The 16,943-nt window shown below is 48.2% G+C and overlaps 1 pseudogene; it reads left to right on the forward strand.

The window, feature by feature from the left end:
- The first annotated feature begins 4,818 nt into the window (after positions 1 to 4,818).
- LOC144130226 (uncharacterized) lies at positions 4,819 to 7,813 on the forward strand (annotated as a pseudogene).
- Positions 7,814 to 16,943: the final 9,130 nt, after the last annotated feature.

Here is a 16,943-nt window from a genome sequence, read left to right on the forward strand (position 1 = left end):
AGTGCTCGAGGGTAGAGCTGCATAGACGAGCCTCCCAAGTTCGGTATTTGCCTGCAGGGATGTATTGCAGTGGGAAAGTCCAGGCCATGCGAAAGACTTGTGCTGAAATTCCGTAGTATGTACACGTCGGGGCATAGCGTTCGTAAATGTATAAAATCTCTCGGAATTTGAAAAAGTGACCGCTTGGTATTTGCGCCAATGGAGGGCCTCCGTCTTTACAAGTTCTGGATGGCGTAAAAAATAGCCTGATTCGCTTTTGGACGATAACCCCACATATAAAAGCCAAAACCTAAACCTTCAGTACCGACTACCCGCCGCGGTGCCTCAGTGGTTAGGGCGCTCGGCTACTGATCCGGAGTTCCCGGGTTCGAACCCGACCGAGGCGGCTGCGTTTCGGTGGAGGAGAAACGCTAAGGCGCCCGTGTGCTGTTTGATGTCAGCGCACGTTAAAGATCCCCAGGTGGTCGAAATTATCCTGCGGACCTCCACTGCTGCACCTCTTTCTTCCTGTCTTCTTTCCCTCCTTCCTTTATCCCTTCCCTTACGGCGCGGTTCGGGTGTCCGAACGGGATTTGTGAGACAGATACTGGGCCATTTCCTTTTCTCAGAAACCGATTTTCATTTTCAGTACCGATTACAGCGCTCTTCGCTCATTTTTGCATTTCCTAACTGTTTGTTTCTGGTTTCGCTCGGCCCTTTATCCCTTCCTCTAAGACGCGGTTCAGGTGTCCGCCGAGATATGCGACAGATACTGCGCCATTTCCTTTCCACAAAACGAAAAACAATTTTGCTTCTGGTGCATTCGGATGGGTGCACCAGAAGCAAAATAGTTGCACCAGAAATACCCGATGTGGCTCTTCGGTGCACTGACGCAGAGCTCAACCACAAAGTGCTAGAAAGCATGTGGAGTGTTGTACAGGCATTCTGCTGAGTTGGGCCTGTGATGCCACATCACTGGCGCAAGCAGCCATGGCGCCAGTGGGTTGAAATTGTCTCCTGCATGAAAAAAATGACGCAGTTAAGGTGGCGGTCCCACTCTGGCGGTGAGCGGGAACCATTTTTGGTGATATTTGTACGTCGACTGTACCTCGCTCGTTCACTTCATAAATATGGTTCAGATATCTCCGAAAAGCTAGTTTTCTCTGCTTTCAAACGATGCGTTTGTTTTAACGGTAGCTGCAAATTTGTTTCTACTGTAAAAGAAAACGCAAAGATGAAAACTGGCAGTTGAGCTCAACTTGTCTCAGGAAATGCAAAATTGTGAAAAACCTCTTGCACCTAGAGAAATATCTTTCGAGATTCTTTGAGATGTGATGCTAGTGCGCATATTTAAGCATTTAGAAGTACGTGTATAGATTAGTTTATTAGCCACGCTTGTTTGAAAAGCATAGAAAACAGAACAATATAATCTGCAATAACTTTTGGGATATGCATTGCACTGCGGCGACTTCTTGTACAGTTTGAGATCGTCTAATCGCTCATCTATTCTGAAAATTTCATTCATCTATCTTGTTTAGTTTAAAAGTTATTCCTGATCAAAGTTAGCGTTTTTTCGAAATATTTAAAAACGGAATGCAATACTGTTCAGTTAACCAGCACTTCACAATTCTGAGATTTTGCGTGAAGAAACTTAGTACTGCGCTCTACGCGGCTAAGCATCGCCTTTACTCTACGGCTTTTGGAAACGTGCACTGTCTAGTTGAAAAAAATGTTGATTTTAGCTACCTTTTTCGTTGTGCTTATGAAGGGCACAAGCTCTCGGAACGTTCCGCAGCTTCTATTTTTCAGGTAAATATACTCTTAAAATATCGGGCTCTTATTCTTTTATTCAACTTGTAAAAATTATCGACTACAAAGTCCACAAATTACAAACAATAATAGCAATAACGCAGCGACATGCGATAAATGTAGTAAGTAGCGCCATCTACATTAGCGCACATGTACTAAATGGTCACAGTTCAGAAAAATTACAAGTGTGGCGCTGCCAAACACATAAAATCAGGAGGTGTGCACGGGAGGGAATCATTTCTCTACTATATTTGCACGTTCCCTTCCATTTTGCCCTCTGTAGCTTCCGAGCAGATTTACACCATATTGCTTTGCTGGATTGCTTTTTGCGAAAGCAACACTACGCGAGTCGCCTAGCCATTTCGCAGAGCTGAGGAAAGGAGGTACTGCGCATGCGCGAAGAGCAGTGACGTCACACGGCGCCCGCCGTCGTCGCTGCGGCGGTGACTCAGGTGCCGCCGCCGCGCTCGCCAGTTGCGCATGCGCAGTAGCGGCGCATAGCTAGCGTGCCGGGGCAAAGCCTCCTCGAATTTTTAGGAGGCTTTGGACGGGGCCACCGCCGCTGCCGCGCGCTCTCCATCGCCTCTCCCGCCTCTCCCTGACGCTACGAAAAGCATTCTAGGCGTCGTCTTATTTTTCGAGGACAGCTTTGGCATTGCTGAAGAAGGAAGGAGACAGGCTTTTGCCTCGTGCCGCCGGTTCTTCGCTGTTCCGGCTAGCGCTGTGGAGGGGAAGTTGGAGAGCGCTCGATTCGCCTGCACTCGCTGTACCATTTCGGCAAAGCTGTGCGGCAGTGCCCCTGAGTGTGTAGCGCTAGTTCCGGCAGTTTGAGCCACGGTGTAAGAGTAGGCTATGTCTTTCACCGTGGTTTGAGCGCAGTTTGGCACTGTCTGCTTCCAAAACGGATGGTCGAGTGCAGGCTTGGTCGTCTGCTAGCCTTGGTGACGCCAGTGAATTGCAGCCAGCTGTTTCTGTTTACACCCCACATCAGCAGCTGCCAACATCTCGTATCTCGTGAAGAAATCTTCAAAGAGCACATCACAATAAAATGTTGCCATGAACCAGCCTCGATGCGTGCATGTGCACCTCGTGACAGCTGGCGCGAAACGACGCGACTGAACTGTGTCGACGTGCATCATGCTGCATGCACGTCTTTGTTTTTTACAGTGATGTCAGTTACGTGTAGCCGTTTTTTTGGAGAACTCGAGCAGTGTTCTAGCTTGTCGACGAGTGGAATTACTTGAGTCTCCGCCGTTTATCACTACGCGCAAACCATCATCTGCCTTCATGGCGGCTGCAGCTGCACTATTTCGGTACTAACCACCGAGAAGGGTTGCAGTTTTCCTGAACTACACTCGAACTACTTTCAAACGAATGCCGTGGTTCAGAGCGCACCGTGTTTCACCGCTGAAATGAAGCCATGTGAGCTGGAGTGCCGCGGGAACCAGTTCATGTGGTACAGGCGAATCGAACGGATCTATAAGTCGGGTACAACCAGTGTTGTAGGCGTTATCGAAAAAAAGTAACTAAATACGCTACTCGTTACGCTAAAAAAAAGAACGCGTCACCGCCTACGTTACCTACCATTGCCGAAAAAAAAGGATCGCACGTTACTTTGCCGCTACTCCATGGCCATAATTACACTGCGGCTTCGCTGTAAGAACTGAAAATAACAATTTTATAAAGCTCATTTTTCACATAATTCCGACCTCACAAAGAAAACATAGCTGAACTCAACAAATTTACAGTAATTCTGGTGTGCTCCTGCTTACGAAATTACGCGGAAATTGTGTAGCAATAAAGGAATGCTTAGTTCCGGAAAAAAAAATGTATTTGCGCACATGAACATTTTTTGTCACATGAACCTGCATAATTATCACAAAAATGTTAGTGTTTATGTCAAGGTCAGCCTCGCTCGCTTAGGAACTCAATAAACAGAAACGTAGCCGCAGTTGCAGATAGAAATAAGCAAAATTTATTTTGAAAACAATGTTGATAAACTACGACAACTTTCTAATAGTTACAACTTGCTGTTACTGCAGCTGCACTGCAAAGCTGTCATCGGATAGCTTGCCTCGCTTCCTAGTGGGGTTGTTAGTGGGGGAGTGGGTTGTTCCTTGTTCAAGATGGGGAGAAAGGGGGGGAGGGGTTGTATGACTATGAAGGGAGAAAGTTGGTGTGGCAGTGTTGTTGAGCAGAAAGTTTTTAGAAAGTTTAGTATGAGGTAGCTCACTACTGCCCGCACAGGGACAAAGGTCCATTTCCTTCTTTTTTCCGATACTTCAGTGCTAAAGCCGGTTGACTGCAGTCCCCTTTTCTGTTCTGTACCACTGTACTCTTTCGACGGCTCTCTTGGGGCCATCTTGAAGTAAACTGGCGACATTCCTGAGTTTACTCAGAAGGGGGAACTGCTTCCACAAAGAACGCGAGGGTGTTGCCTAGGAACAAGACCTTTTGGTTGGAAAACAAGCTTACAGAGAAACTGACTTAGAGATTTCTGCAAATGGTCTATTGGTGGCTCGGCATGCGTGCACTCTTTAGAGAGTTCCGTGCGTGAGTGGTGTGGGGACAAGTGTGTGAATGCGTGTTCGTGCATTTTTTTTTTACTTGAGTGCGTCGTCAAGGGCAGGTGTTTTCTGGCATGCATGCGAGCCCCAACAAGGGTCGTCGAGAGCACCTGTAGATGTTGTTTATTTGCAACAACATTTTCGGCGTTTCTTTTTCTGAAAAATAGGCGGAGCGGGGCAATTGAAATAAGAAATAACTAGTAACGTGACACCTCAAGTTACCGAAAAATGTTAACGTAAGCGAAAATCGTAAGCGAATTATTTTGCTGCGAATGTGTGAATGCATGGCAGCTGGCCCATCTCAAAATGATTTGCTACTAACCCATGAAACCAAAGGGCGGGCTCAACCAAAGCCTCCTCGAATTTTTTAAGGCCTCCGCACTTTCCTCCTCGCACCCTTTGACGTCACCCTACCTTGACCGGTCGGGCGGTAGGGTGACCGGTCAAACAAGTTAGTGCACTACCGCCTAGGCTTGTCAGTACACACGTGCTGCGTGCAGTGTCCTGTCACGGCAGCTTGACTCTGAAGCTAAGCACGTGTTTCTTTTCGTAGCGTGGTCTGATTTCCTTCTGCAAACGTGTGTTGTGTGCTGCATATCTGCGTCGTGAAAGTGTCAGTGAAAGTTCCGGCAGTCCAGGATGGGCCGCTGTTGCGTGCCGAACTGCCGTGGAAATTATGACGGCGGTCCAAAGGTCCGTGTCTTCTCATTCCCAAAAGACGACCGGAGGATAAAATGGAAGCAGGCCATCCGGCGTGATGATTTGGACATCGACACACTGCGGGATCCAAAGGTAATATAATTTTCCCATATGTCAATCACTGTTAATGTCAAATGATAATATACATTCGGATGCATTAAGCATACGGCATGCAACCAGTTCGATACACGGCGTGCTGCAGTTGATGGCAGTTAACTGACATACAGCAGCACTTATAAGCAGCACCAATAGCAGTAATTAGCCAATCTGTGGTAGTAACAACAGCACTTACATCGCAAAAGAAAAAAAGAAAACAGGACGTAGAAAAATTTCATATACTCAAAGGGAACATTCCTCTTTTATGCAGGTGTGCGAGCTCCATTTTAAGCCCGAATACCTCCGGTCTACAACATCGTACACAGATGCTGATGGAAAGACAATAGAAGTTGCGATGAACCTCACCCGACTCACTCCTGACGCGGTACCTACGATACTGCCAAATTGCGCATCATACTTGTCTAATTCTGCACCGATTCGCGAGGAGCCCGATGCAAAACGGAGACGACGCGAAGCAACTCGTCTGCAAGACGCCATCGAGATGTCACTTGCGACACATGAAGAAGAGGAGCGCAGGAACAAAGTCTCGTCGTATGGGCAACTTCTGTCTCTCCTTGAAGGTCTTCACGTCTCAGACTTCTGGGTGATGCGAAAAACTGACGCCGCCGTAGCATTCTTTCACGTCAACGAGAATTCAGCGCCCCCAGAAATCGAACGCTCCGTGGTAGTAAATAATTCGTTGAAGGTGTCAGCCTTTTGGAGCAAAGTTGAGCTGCGCGGTGGTGAAATGACAGTTCCCGACAGACTTGAAGACATGCGCAGTTTGGAATCCGTCCTCAAAAGTGTGCAGCAGTTGAAAGCACCCGACCGTTGCGAGAAAGACGAAAAACTGAAAGCCTGCTTTCAATTACTTTTTTCTCTTCTTGATGATCTTTCAAGTGATGACCTTCTGCCAGTGGAAAAGATGGAAACCCTAAGATTTCTAAAAGAACAGCTTCATCTGCTCAACAGAGAACGGACTGCATTTAGATATTCTTCAGAGCTTGTCATCTTGTCAAGCATATTTTTCACAATTTCCCCACATGCGTACAAATTTGTTTGCAGCTCTGGAAAATTGATCTTGCCTCATCTCTGTACAATCACCAGACTCTGTAACAAATACAACGTTAGCCCTGCGGCCGAGCAAAGTGATCAGGGTTTTTTAAGTTATATAACAAAAAAAGCAAATCTTCTGAAACCCCATGAGAGGACGGTAACACTTATGATGGATGAGATCCATATACAGCAATATTTTGAGTATAAGGGAGGTTCCCTCACAGGAACAGCATCCAACTCCTCTGAAGCTGCCAAAACTGCGCACGTATTTATGACGCAGTCGTTGCTTTCTGGACACAAAGATGTGGCACATATCTTGCCAGTTTTCAGCATTGAGGCAAGTGACTTGCATGAAGTCCTCAAAAAGGTTATTTTAGGGCTTGAAAAAGCCGGTCTCAAGGTTATTGCGGTTGTAAGCGATAACAATTCTATAAACAGAAAAGTAATGTCATTATTTTCCAAGAAAAAAGCAATTGACATAGTGTATCCTCATCCGGCAGACAATGCACGGCCGTTGTTTTTTGCGGTGGATCGTGTGCACCTGTTAAAGTGCATTAGGAACAATTGGCTCAATCAAAAAAATCCAGATACATCTTTTCTTTATCCAGAGTTTAAAAGCACAGAATCAAAGCTTGACATAAAAAAAGCTTCGTTTCAGACGCTTCTGGACCTGTATACTTCAGAGCGACACAACCTGTCTAAATTTGCCTATGGACTAACATACAAGGCCTTGCACCCAACAAATATTGAGCGTCAAAATGTGAAACTTGCGCTCAAAGTAATCAATCCTTTTGTAGCACAAGCTCTGAAGACTCCCGGTACGAAACCCGGCTTTCCTTATGCCGCTGATACTGCGGAGTTCATTGATTTAATACACAGGTGGTGGTGCATCGTGAACACAAAAACACCATCAAAGGGCCGACACCTCAGAGATCCTTATCAGGAGCCTGTCAGAAACATGACTGGTGTGCAGCTGCAATTTCTTGGTGAATTTGTAGACTGGTTGGACACATGGAATGACCTGAAGATGAGTGGCAGCCGTTCTGGTTCACTGACTCCAGAAACTCATGCAGCACTCCGGCTGACATCATATGCGTTGATAGAACTCAGCAGGTACTGTCTCGAAGAGCTTAATTTTGAATATGTCTTGCTGGGGAAATTTCAAACAGATAGTTTGGAGAGCAGGTTTGGACGTTACCGCCGGCTTGCTGGATCCAATTATCATATTTCTGTTCAGCAAATATTTGAGTCGGAAACCAAACTGCGTCTTCAAGACTCACTGGTATTTCCAGATATGAAAGAACTCTCAGAGTCCAGCACCATCACATTGAAGGCAGAAAATTGCAAGACCAATACAACATCACGGTTACATGGGATGACATCAATTCAAAGAAACAAAGTTTGCCCGCAATAATTTACATAGCTGGTTTCTGCGCCCACGCCGCCTTGAACAAACTTCCTTGCGAAGCTTGTGCAAGAAACCTGACTAGAGAGGACAGGGACATTCCACCGGACGAGAACTGTCTAATTCAAGGGCTCACTAGAGGAGCGCTCAAATTTCCGCAGCCTGTCGTTGTGAACGCTGTTCTGCACACAGAAATTGTGCTTGAAAAATTGACGACAAAAGAAAACGCCGCGCAGTTCCATTCCACACGCCATCAGAGAGAGCAGCTCCTTTGCTTACTGAAGCACTTGTTGAGCGATGACGAAGAGTTGGATGTTTGCTGCAACGGACATCACCCGGACAAAGTGATTTCCATCATTTTGTGGGCTGCCACGAACACCTACATGAAAAATTACGTCCAGATGAAGACGGACCTGCTAACGGCTAAGAAGGCCGCAGCTCAAGAGAGAAAATTAAAGAAGTTTATATGTTTAGATGTTTAGAGCTATGCGTGCCGCATGCACTGCGCGCGACGCCGGCAGATGCTTTCCCGCACTGCTCGGTCAAGGTGCGTGACGTCACGGAGCGAGTGCGCAGGCCTGAAAGTATTCTAGGAGGCTTTGGCTCAACACGAAAGTACAGTCATGAAATTTATGAGCGTGAACACAGCAGCGCGTGGCAGATAGCCTCGAACCCTACTCTTGTCGATACGCGGCGGTCGCCTTCATAAACAAAGTGGAAAGGAATGTGTGTCCTCTGCTTGCTGGAAGCAGGCATGGCGGCATAGCCCTTTCCACCACGTTGATAAAAGCAGCCGCCGCGTGTCGCCACAAGTAGGTCTTGAGGATACTTGCCATGCGCTCCCGTATTCACGCTCATAAATTTCATGACTGTACACACGTTTCTTGCGTGTTCCCTGTGCAATAAATATGACAATACACTCCGGTTACATTGAAATAATGGACAGTAGTCCGCCCAATATATTGGTTCGAAAACTACAAACGCATGCACTCTGCTTTTAGCGCGTGCATTATTACGGGAAGCTGAAGCAAGACAAGGAAGCAGCTGCCAACGTTCTTCCATAGCGTGCCGCTCTTGACATCGCATTTCAGTGTCAAATAAAATATCGCGGGAAAAAAAATATCAAAAAATGACTACAAGGATGTTATAGTTGCCTGACAACGGACGGTGTGAAAATAACAGCTGTCGCTTCAATTTCCAGGTACGCGTGCGTGAACGCGCACACACGCACGCACGCTTTTTCTATCTTTGACCAACCCCAAATCGGGGCAAATCGACGCAAGGCGAGTAAGATATACATTTCAGCACGCGATGGAAAATTCTAAAGGCAGTAAGCAACCTAATAAGGCAAACTGGATGCAAGAAGAAAGACGTACAGTCCCCGTCAAAAGTATACAGCCGAAGGGGTTTATTTCTAAGCTGTTTAGCGGGGCTCCCTAGCACATCTAGCACTCCAAAGATTGGGAGGGTTGAGGAAGCGATGCTATTCCTCTCTCGAGAGGTCGCTGAGCATGCATAACGAGGCACGCAGCAGGCCTCACAAGCAAACCCCTTGGGCCGTATACTTTTGACGGGGGGTGTACGTCTAACATAAATAAGAGCACACAGTTCAGGGTCCAAACGGGAGAGGGGAGGGGGACGCTTTAAGTGCCCACAGAACTATCCCTTTATAGCTGGCCCCTTTTTTGACAACGTTTCTCCCCCCCTTCCTCGTTCAGTGTTTAGACTTAGTCCGCTTCGTGAATGATATGCATCTATACTGCATTTTTGTAAACCTTGGCAAAATTCTGTTCAAATTGACCGTCCCGAATTGGTTGCAAGATGCCGCCGCATGTACGACGAATATTTTTTTCTGAGGCGAACTCATTCCGACACGCTGCGGTGATAACCCTCTCGGTAGCAATTTCACGTCTCTTGTGCAATATCGATTCATCTCAGCGGTAAACAGAAACTGACAGTTACCCACTTCTCTAAACCTTGTTCTTCACCAACCCTAGATTCTATGGTTGGACAAGCATCCGTCGAGCGTTGTCTGAAGTTGTCTAGCTGTCTTTGTTACAGTTGTATTATCATAGATGTAACATTATTTGATGAAAAATATTTTTTTTCAGCGCTCGAGTTGGCAGGTTACACTCTAGACCAGGAGTGTTCCGACTACTACTAATATTACTATGCATCAACAGGGACGAAGTGATTGTACGCGCAAAAGACGAGGGCAGAAAGAAGAACACAAGAAAGGCACCGACTTCAACTATAAGGTTCATTGCAAAAAAAAACAAAAACGCCAGAAGTATATACCTGGGACATAAAAAAGCATGTATAATTTGCATGATATCACACCTTTCTATTTTTGTCGTCCGCTTTTCCTTTTCGCTTACTGCGTGCTGGGCAGCATTATTTTTCTTTTTCTTTTTCTTTGCCAACACTAATATATGTATCGACATTGAAAATAGAAAAGTCTGTAGTCGGGTACAACGCAAGAACCAAGCGGCACATACCCTCAAATGAGCCAAGGCTAAACAAGAGAGGGAGGGAAGCGGTCCTTTGTTCCCGTGCCGCGCATCCTTATCCCGAACAAAGATAATCCCCCCTCCGATGCCGTTTGGGCAAAGACGGTACCCTCTTTGTCCCGGCTCTCCAACTTTTTCCCTTCACCCTTCCACAACCATAACCCGAACAAAGGAAGCTCCACTCGCGACGACAAGGCCCTTCTTCCCTCTATGCTTAGCCTTGGCTACATAGCCGCAGAAGGCTACCGTGTGTGGTTGTGGAAAAACCAGCAAGGAGCAGGCAGAGAAAGAAGCATGCCGAACCACCCCAGCCAACACCTCTCCCCACGCACGACGGGGACAAGCAGCCGGGTTTGCTATGGTTCATCTGTAACCCTCTGAAGGCAGGCGCAGCAACAAAAGAAAAGCGTTCACGCAGCGCGCGGGTCAAGAAAGGACCGGAAACACATCTCAACCAGAACCAGTCTCGGGTCGCTCAGGGGCAAGACGGGTAGACACTTTCCCAGTCATGGATCAGTGTCGTAGCCTGGTGGCAGAATTTGAACTACTCGCAAGATGGCGGCAGTGGAACCGTCTTTTCTTGGTGATCTTAACGGCATTACAGGAAGCTCTACTATAAAATTGATATTCGTGCTAAGTAGACCATAGTAGACTTCGCATGAGTGAGGTGTATAACCCCCGTATTCACAAACCGACCTTTACCTTCCCTTTCGAGGTCCTTACCTTTACGGCTCCTTTCCGGGTTTCAGAAACCAACTTTACACTTAAACTGCACCTTTAGCCGCACTTTCGGCCTCAGAAAGGGCGCGTTCGCAAAGGTAGCCTCTGGCCTACTTTTAGCAGCTCCTTTCGTCAATTCAACATGGAAACAGATTACGATCGATGACCGCTTTTCTGATTTATCAAGTTCAGAGTTAATGAGAAATCGATCAGGTGCCCCATCGTGCGAAGCCGGCACGGCGAGTGCTGAGGGATCGCCAGTACCCGATGGAGCTGTTCGACGATGAGCCTCTCGCGAGGTACCGCTTTTCGAAGCCTGCCGTGCTGGAGCTCTTGTCTGTGCTGCCGCTGCACCGCTGCCGTAACGGACGAGGTTGCCCCGTGCCGCTGCGACTGCTTACCACCCTTCGCTTTTGCGGTGCGGGAACTTTCCAAGTTGTCGGCTACCCTGTCGATGTATCTTTACCTGTGGTATCGACTGTACCCGCCGTAATCGTAGCAACATTGTTTCCGGCACTGGTCAAGTTTCCCTGAACCGAAGATATGCAAAAACTAAAGCAGGAGAGACATGTGCGAAAACTTCGTCGGTGCGCCGCGCTGGTCGCCGCTTGCGAACTGCCGGCCCACTGCAAGCATCGATGCTCAGCTCGGCTCAAGCGCCGCTCACGGCCGGTGTCACGCTTTGAAGTTCGCATCAGAAAAGACAAAACATCTATATTATCATAAAGACTGCCTGCTATCGTCGAGCAGCGACAAAGCATGCCTGAGCAAGTAGCCAGCTTTCGGCTACAGCACCACCCGCGGGCACGCCGCGCTACGAACTGCGCCCGGCTGCCTTGATTGCCGCTAGGCCTATAGCCTGTTTCGCATCAATGCAGCAGCACACAGCGCTTCAGAAGTCACCTGCGCTGTAATAATGAAGCACTATTTATATCACTCTGCTGTCAACAGCTACATCTCGCAATAAACTAAATATACGGTCGATTTACACGACGCCTTCGGCACCGGAGCTGGCGGACGCCAAGCTAGCCGGACCGCAACGGCGGGCCAACGGAAGCTGCGAGGCGGTTCTCGCAAGAAATTTGCTCGCATCTCAGTTGTCACTTTTACCAGTAACTCAGTATCGGCCAGTACTCCACAAAAATGATACATTGTTGACATTTTTCTATCCCATGTTTTATTATTTACGTCAAGAACAGCTCATTTTTTGACGCCGGCGCACGGGATTCAGCTAGGCCGGCCGGCCAGCCGGCTTGGTGAACTTCACGTTCGCACCAGAAAAAACAAAACAGCCATGCTATCAGAAAGTCTGTCTGCAATATTCGAGCAATGACAGCATGCTTGCGCAAGAGCACACCTTACGGCTGCGACACCGCCTGCGGGCGCGCTGGGCAACGGACTACGCTCGTCGCTAAGCCTATAGCTAGTTTCGCATCAATGCCGCACCTGAGGGCGCTTCGGAACAGGCCAGCGCTGTAATAAAAATACTACTCTCGTCAGCCCATCACTGTGAACCCGTCCCATAATAAAATAAAGATATGCATGATTTCCGCGACGCCTTCAGCAGTGGATCTTGCAGAAGCCAAGGCCTAGCCGCACAAGGCGGCGGCAGCGGCAGCGGCGGCGGGATACACTGGTATCCCCACTTCGTCCCCCGCACAAGCGGCGATCGTGACCTGCGCGCTGGCCACCAGGAATGTGGAGAGAAGGCACCCCTGCGACTCTGCTCATTTCCGCCCCAGCACGGACGTGACGTCACGGCAACGCGTTTCCTTCTGCGGAGAGGGTAGCATGCCTAAGCTTGAGGGCAACGATTGGCTGCTAGGGAGGCAATGACCGCGGTGATAAAAGGGGGGAACGCGCGGCGGGAAGGGGACTCTCGGGACCTGACCAAAGTGCCCCAAGGAACCCCTTTCGCTGCCCGCCGGCCCCCGAACACCAACGCCAGACGACGTCAACGACCTGGTGAGCTGCTGAACATCTATTTTATGGCAAGAACATTCTTCCGCAGTGTGCTTTACCTCGCGTTAGGATAATAAACTATTTCCCAGCGTGCCCTGCCGTTGCCTATTTCGTCCGGACCTGCCGTGGCGGCGACTCTGCGCCACGGGTTGGGGAAACGTGTTGCGTATTTGAATAACGCCTGCGTGTAGCTGGCACCGAAGCTCGCATTCCCGGCCGTCTGGACGCAGAGTGACCCCATACCTCGTCGCCCGAACGTGGTTCGAACTAGGCAATCGAGCAGTGACCTTTGTTCGAGCGAACGACGACCGTCGCCCTAACAAAGGATGACAGCCGACAGGAGTGACTTGCAGTCTTTGTTCATTCTGTCAGAGCTAGCGTCACAGAACCAAGGCTCCCTGCTTGACACGCCTTTTGAAGGTTTGAAATTGTGAATCTTGGGCGTTCCACGCGGAATGGCCGAAGGACATCCCCTGACGCGTTGGCAGGACTTAGGCCTGGCATGGGGGGCTCCACATCGGGCACCTCGCCGGTCCGCGGCGCGGACAATGAGGCACTTAGGCCCCATCATTCCATGCCGTCAGCGGCTGCGCCCAGCTCCGTGGGCGTTAGTCCGCGATCATCCGAGGTGCTCTTATGCAGGTTATGCAGCCTAGCGGGTATTTTGAAAAACAATTTGCAAGCCCCGGCCAAGCCACCACGTGTTAGGATAGACTTGCCTACCTACACGGGATACCACGACACTACGGGAGCAAATGAGTACCTCGACCGTCTGCTGAGCTTGTGCGAGTTCAAAAATATGAAGTTTATTCATCTTTTTCTTACCGAATACTTTCGCAGTGTATGCATGAAGTTGGATAAACAACGAATATTTTCCTACTGCGCAGTCGGAGGTAGAGGATAGTTATGAAAAAAAAAAGCTCAATGAAACCGAAGCTGTCAGCGTCTGCCGCGGGCTCCGTCGCTGATCAGTTGAGTTCTGAAACAATTTCCAAACGCATTCGGAAGCATTCTCAACACATTCGCTCGCTGTATAGCAATGGTGCTGCTGCCATCGACATTTGGTCTGTCCGTTCGCTGCAACTAACCACTAAAATTCTGGTTAGAATGTCTCGTAAATTCAGTAATTAACGAATGCGCGTTGGCATTACCCAGTTGTAATAATTCGTGTAACTATATATGGCTTAACCAAGCCGCTAATAAAAAATATATGCTTTTTTTGAGAAGCGCACAGACAGAGCTCATGCTGTCGCCTTTGCCCGATTTCTGGGCATACTAACGCGCCTATTTTTATGGAAATTATGTATTTGAAAGCGTTTTTGCACGCTCTGCTTGCGGGAGTATCTCAAAACCAGCAAGAGGGCTTCCTTATAAAAAAATTCAAATGACTTTCATTTCATAAATTTTTAAATTAGAAAAGCGCTTTTTTGCTTCACTCTAGAGAATTCACTGCCATACTGCGCAGTGGGTGTCTGCTTGATGGAGATCCTAAATCAAACGTAATAACTTATTACAAGTGCATTCCCTAAGCCGACTTTGTGCGCAATTATGGTAACGTCCAGAAACGAAGCAGTGGCCTCGTAATTTACAATTATAAGTTGCGCACGCGCGAAATATTAGGCCGCCGCTTCATAAACGCAAGCGATCACGCGGTAAGAGATTCTTACTCTTCCGTACGCTGTTCCCTGTGATCGCGCCTGGCCCCGTGTTTTTCGATTTGCTTTCTCCTTCCTTTTCTGCAGATCGCAATGTTTCAAAATGTTTTTTGTGCATTTTATTGTTCTGTTGCGTAACTTGCATTGAGGGCTGTAGCTCTTGCTGACGTCTTTACTTACTTCCTCGAAAATTATTATTTTTCTTGCTTTCGAACATTACCTTTATTAATGAAAAGCCTCGGAAATAGTTTCGAGCCGCTTCAACAGGGTTTTGTTTGTTTTAGCTTTTTGCGTGAAATTTCCGCACGAACAAAAAGTAGGATTCTTCGACGACCAGCGAATAAATCTACTGACAAAAGGTGTTAGACGCATGTTAACCTAGCTTGTTTGCCACATCTCCCGTATGCGAATTTGCTTGCATAGTATTTTATTTATTGTTTTATGATGTTTATTCTGCGGCATTGCAAAGATACTTCGACGCTTCTGGGTTTTCCACACCCTTGCCTTCACAACTGTTTATGACTCATCCTCGGAGAATTCCAAACCTCTTTCACATGTTTCGGCCCCAGTCCGCTCTCTCTTTTGAAGACTCGTATCTCCCCAACTCATCTCCCGGACGTGCCCTGTTCAAGGCAGCGTGCACCCTACTCTTCGAAGCGCTTTTTTTTTACTCACTTTCTCCTAGCTGGTTCTCCCGTGCGCAGCTCCACGCTGCGCCGTTCGTGACCCCCCCACCCAGAGATGATCTTTCCTCTACCTTCGAGCTGGAAACTTTTTTTTTTGCGACCCCAAAAGCTGTGTAAAAAAAATGCCTCTCCCCTGCAGCCACCACCCCCTCCTTCCCCCATCACCGTCGTCTCCCCCGTCATTCGTCACAGCGCTATGCATCGCCACGACACATTCTTGACTGGACGAGTCTTGCCTTGTCTGGCACTGCGGCGCCCAAACGCACAAACAGCGCCACGAAAGAGCATGCACACCCGAGCTGGCTCCGTTCGTAGTCTGCGCAAACGAAAACCCACATCTGGTACTATAGGTCCGTTCGATTCGCCTGCACTTCGTGAACTGGTTCTCACGGTGCTGCACTTCGCCATTCGTTTCAGCGGTGCAGGATGGCGCCGTCTGCACGACGCCATTCGTTTCAAAAAAGTGCAGACGTTGTGCAGGCCTAGTTCAGGAAAGTGCAGGAAAACTGTGCACCTCCTCAGTGGTCGGTGCCGAAATGGTGCAGCTGCAGCCGCCATGGAAGCAGACGACGGCTTGCGCTTTGCTATAAACTGCGGATATACTCAAATTATTCCACTCGTCGATGATAACAGTGCCTCACACGGGCCCGCCGACTGTCATGGAACGTGAGTGGCCACCCGAGAAGGCGGCGACGGAGGTGGGGACGGCGGCCCTCGCCGGCATCTTGCATCTCTCGACCATCGTGCTCTCGACGGACCCGTAACTTTCCTTTCTACTAATAAAGTTGTATTAGTACTCGAAGCCGGTTATGTTAACTAAAAAGCAAAAACGTGCATGATGCACATTTTTGCAAACACCGCTTAGCATGCAAGTCGGCGCGCGCACACCTCAGTCGTGTTCAGTAAAAGAAGACACGTACGTTTCGCTCACTGCCGCGAGGTTGCATCGAGGATGATTCATGGCAACACTTCGCTGCGATGTGTTGTTTGAAAATTCTTCACGCGGTTCGGAATGTTGGCGGCTGTTGATTTGGGCGCCACGCTGCTGGCTGCAATTTGGTGGCGACGCCAAGGCTAGCAGACGACCAGGCCTGCACTATGTTGCACTGTTTTTTAAACAGTGCAATATAAAACATGAGTTGCTGTTTTGACCTTGTGCCGAGGGATTGGCATATGAAGTACCCTTCACATGCGGGAAGAGTTATATAGGCCAAACTGGTAAAGGTATAAACACACGGCTACGCCAACATAATTCATCTTTAAAGGTGGCTCCTTCCTCTAATTTGGCCCTGCATTACAGAGACTGCGAACTTAACCATTCTAACCCGTTAGAAAAAAATGCATGTGTACCTCTGTTCAATAGTACAAAAATTCTGTATAGGCATTCCAATCAGCTAACAAGGGAATTATCTGAGGCATTTCATATTCACAAAAACTCCGACATGTGCGTCAGCACACCATCTGTCGCCATCCCCGATTCTGAAATTCGGTATCTTAATTCAACTCAGTGATTTGTTTTGTCATTCTGAGGATAGGCGCATGCGCTGCTGGCTGCCTTGTGTGAGCTACTTAACCTTATGCGTTTTTTCCAATAAACTTCAGTTGATAGTAGCGCTTGTCCTTCGTCGTCTTCTTTCTCTTGGTGTCCCCCGTGGCAGCGCTTTCGAAAGTTTTAAAATGATGTACCAACTCGCTCAGCTGTCCGTGTTAATCCCATTACTTTAGAGTGCGCTGTCCGTAGAAAACGCGCCTGTGCAATTTTTTTTGCATCCTGTACGGAAGGGCCTGTCACACTAGCC

The sequence above is a fragment of the Amblyomma americanum genome, chromosome 4, assembly GCF_052857255.1.
Source record: "Amblyomma americanum isolate KBUSLIRL-KWMA chromosome 4, ASM5285725v1, whole genome shotgun sequence".
Classification (NCBI taxonomy): Eukaryota; Metazoa; Arthropoda; class Arachnida; order Ixodida; family Ixodidae; genus Amblyomma; species Amblyomma americanum.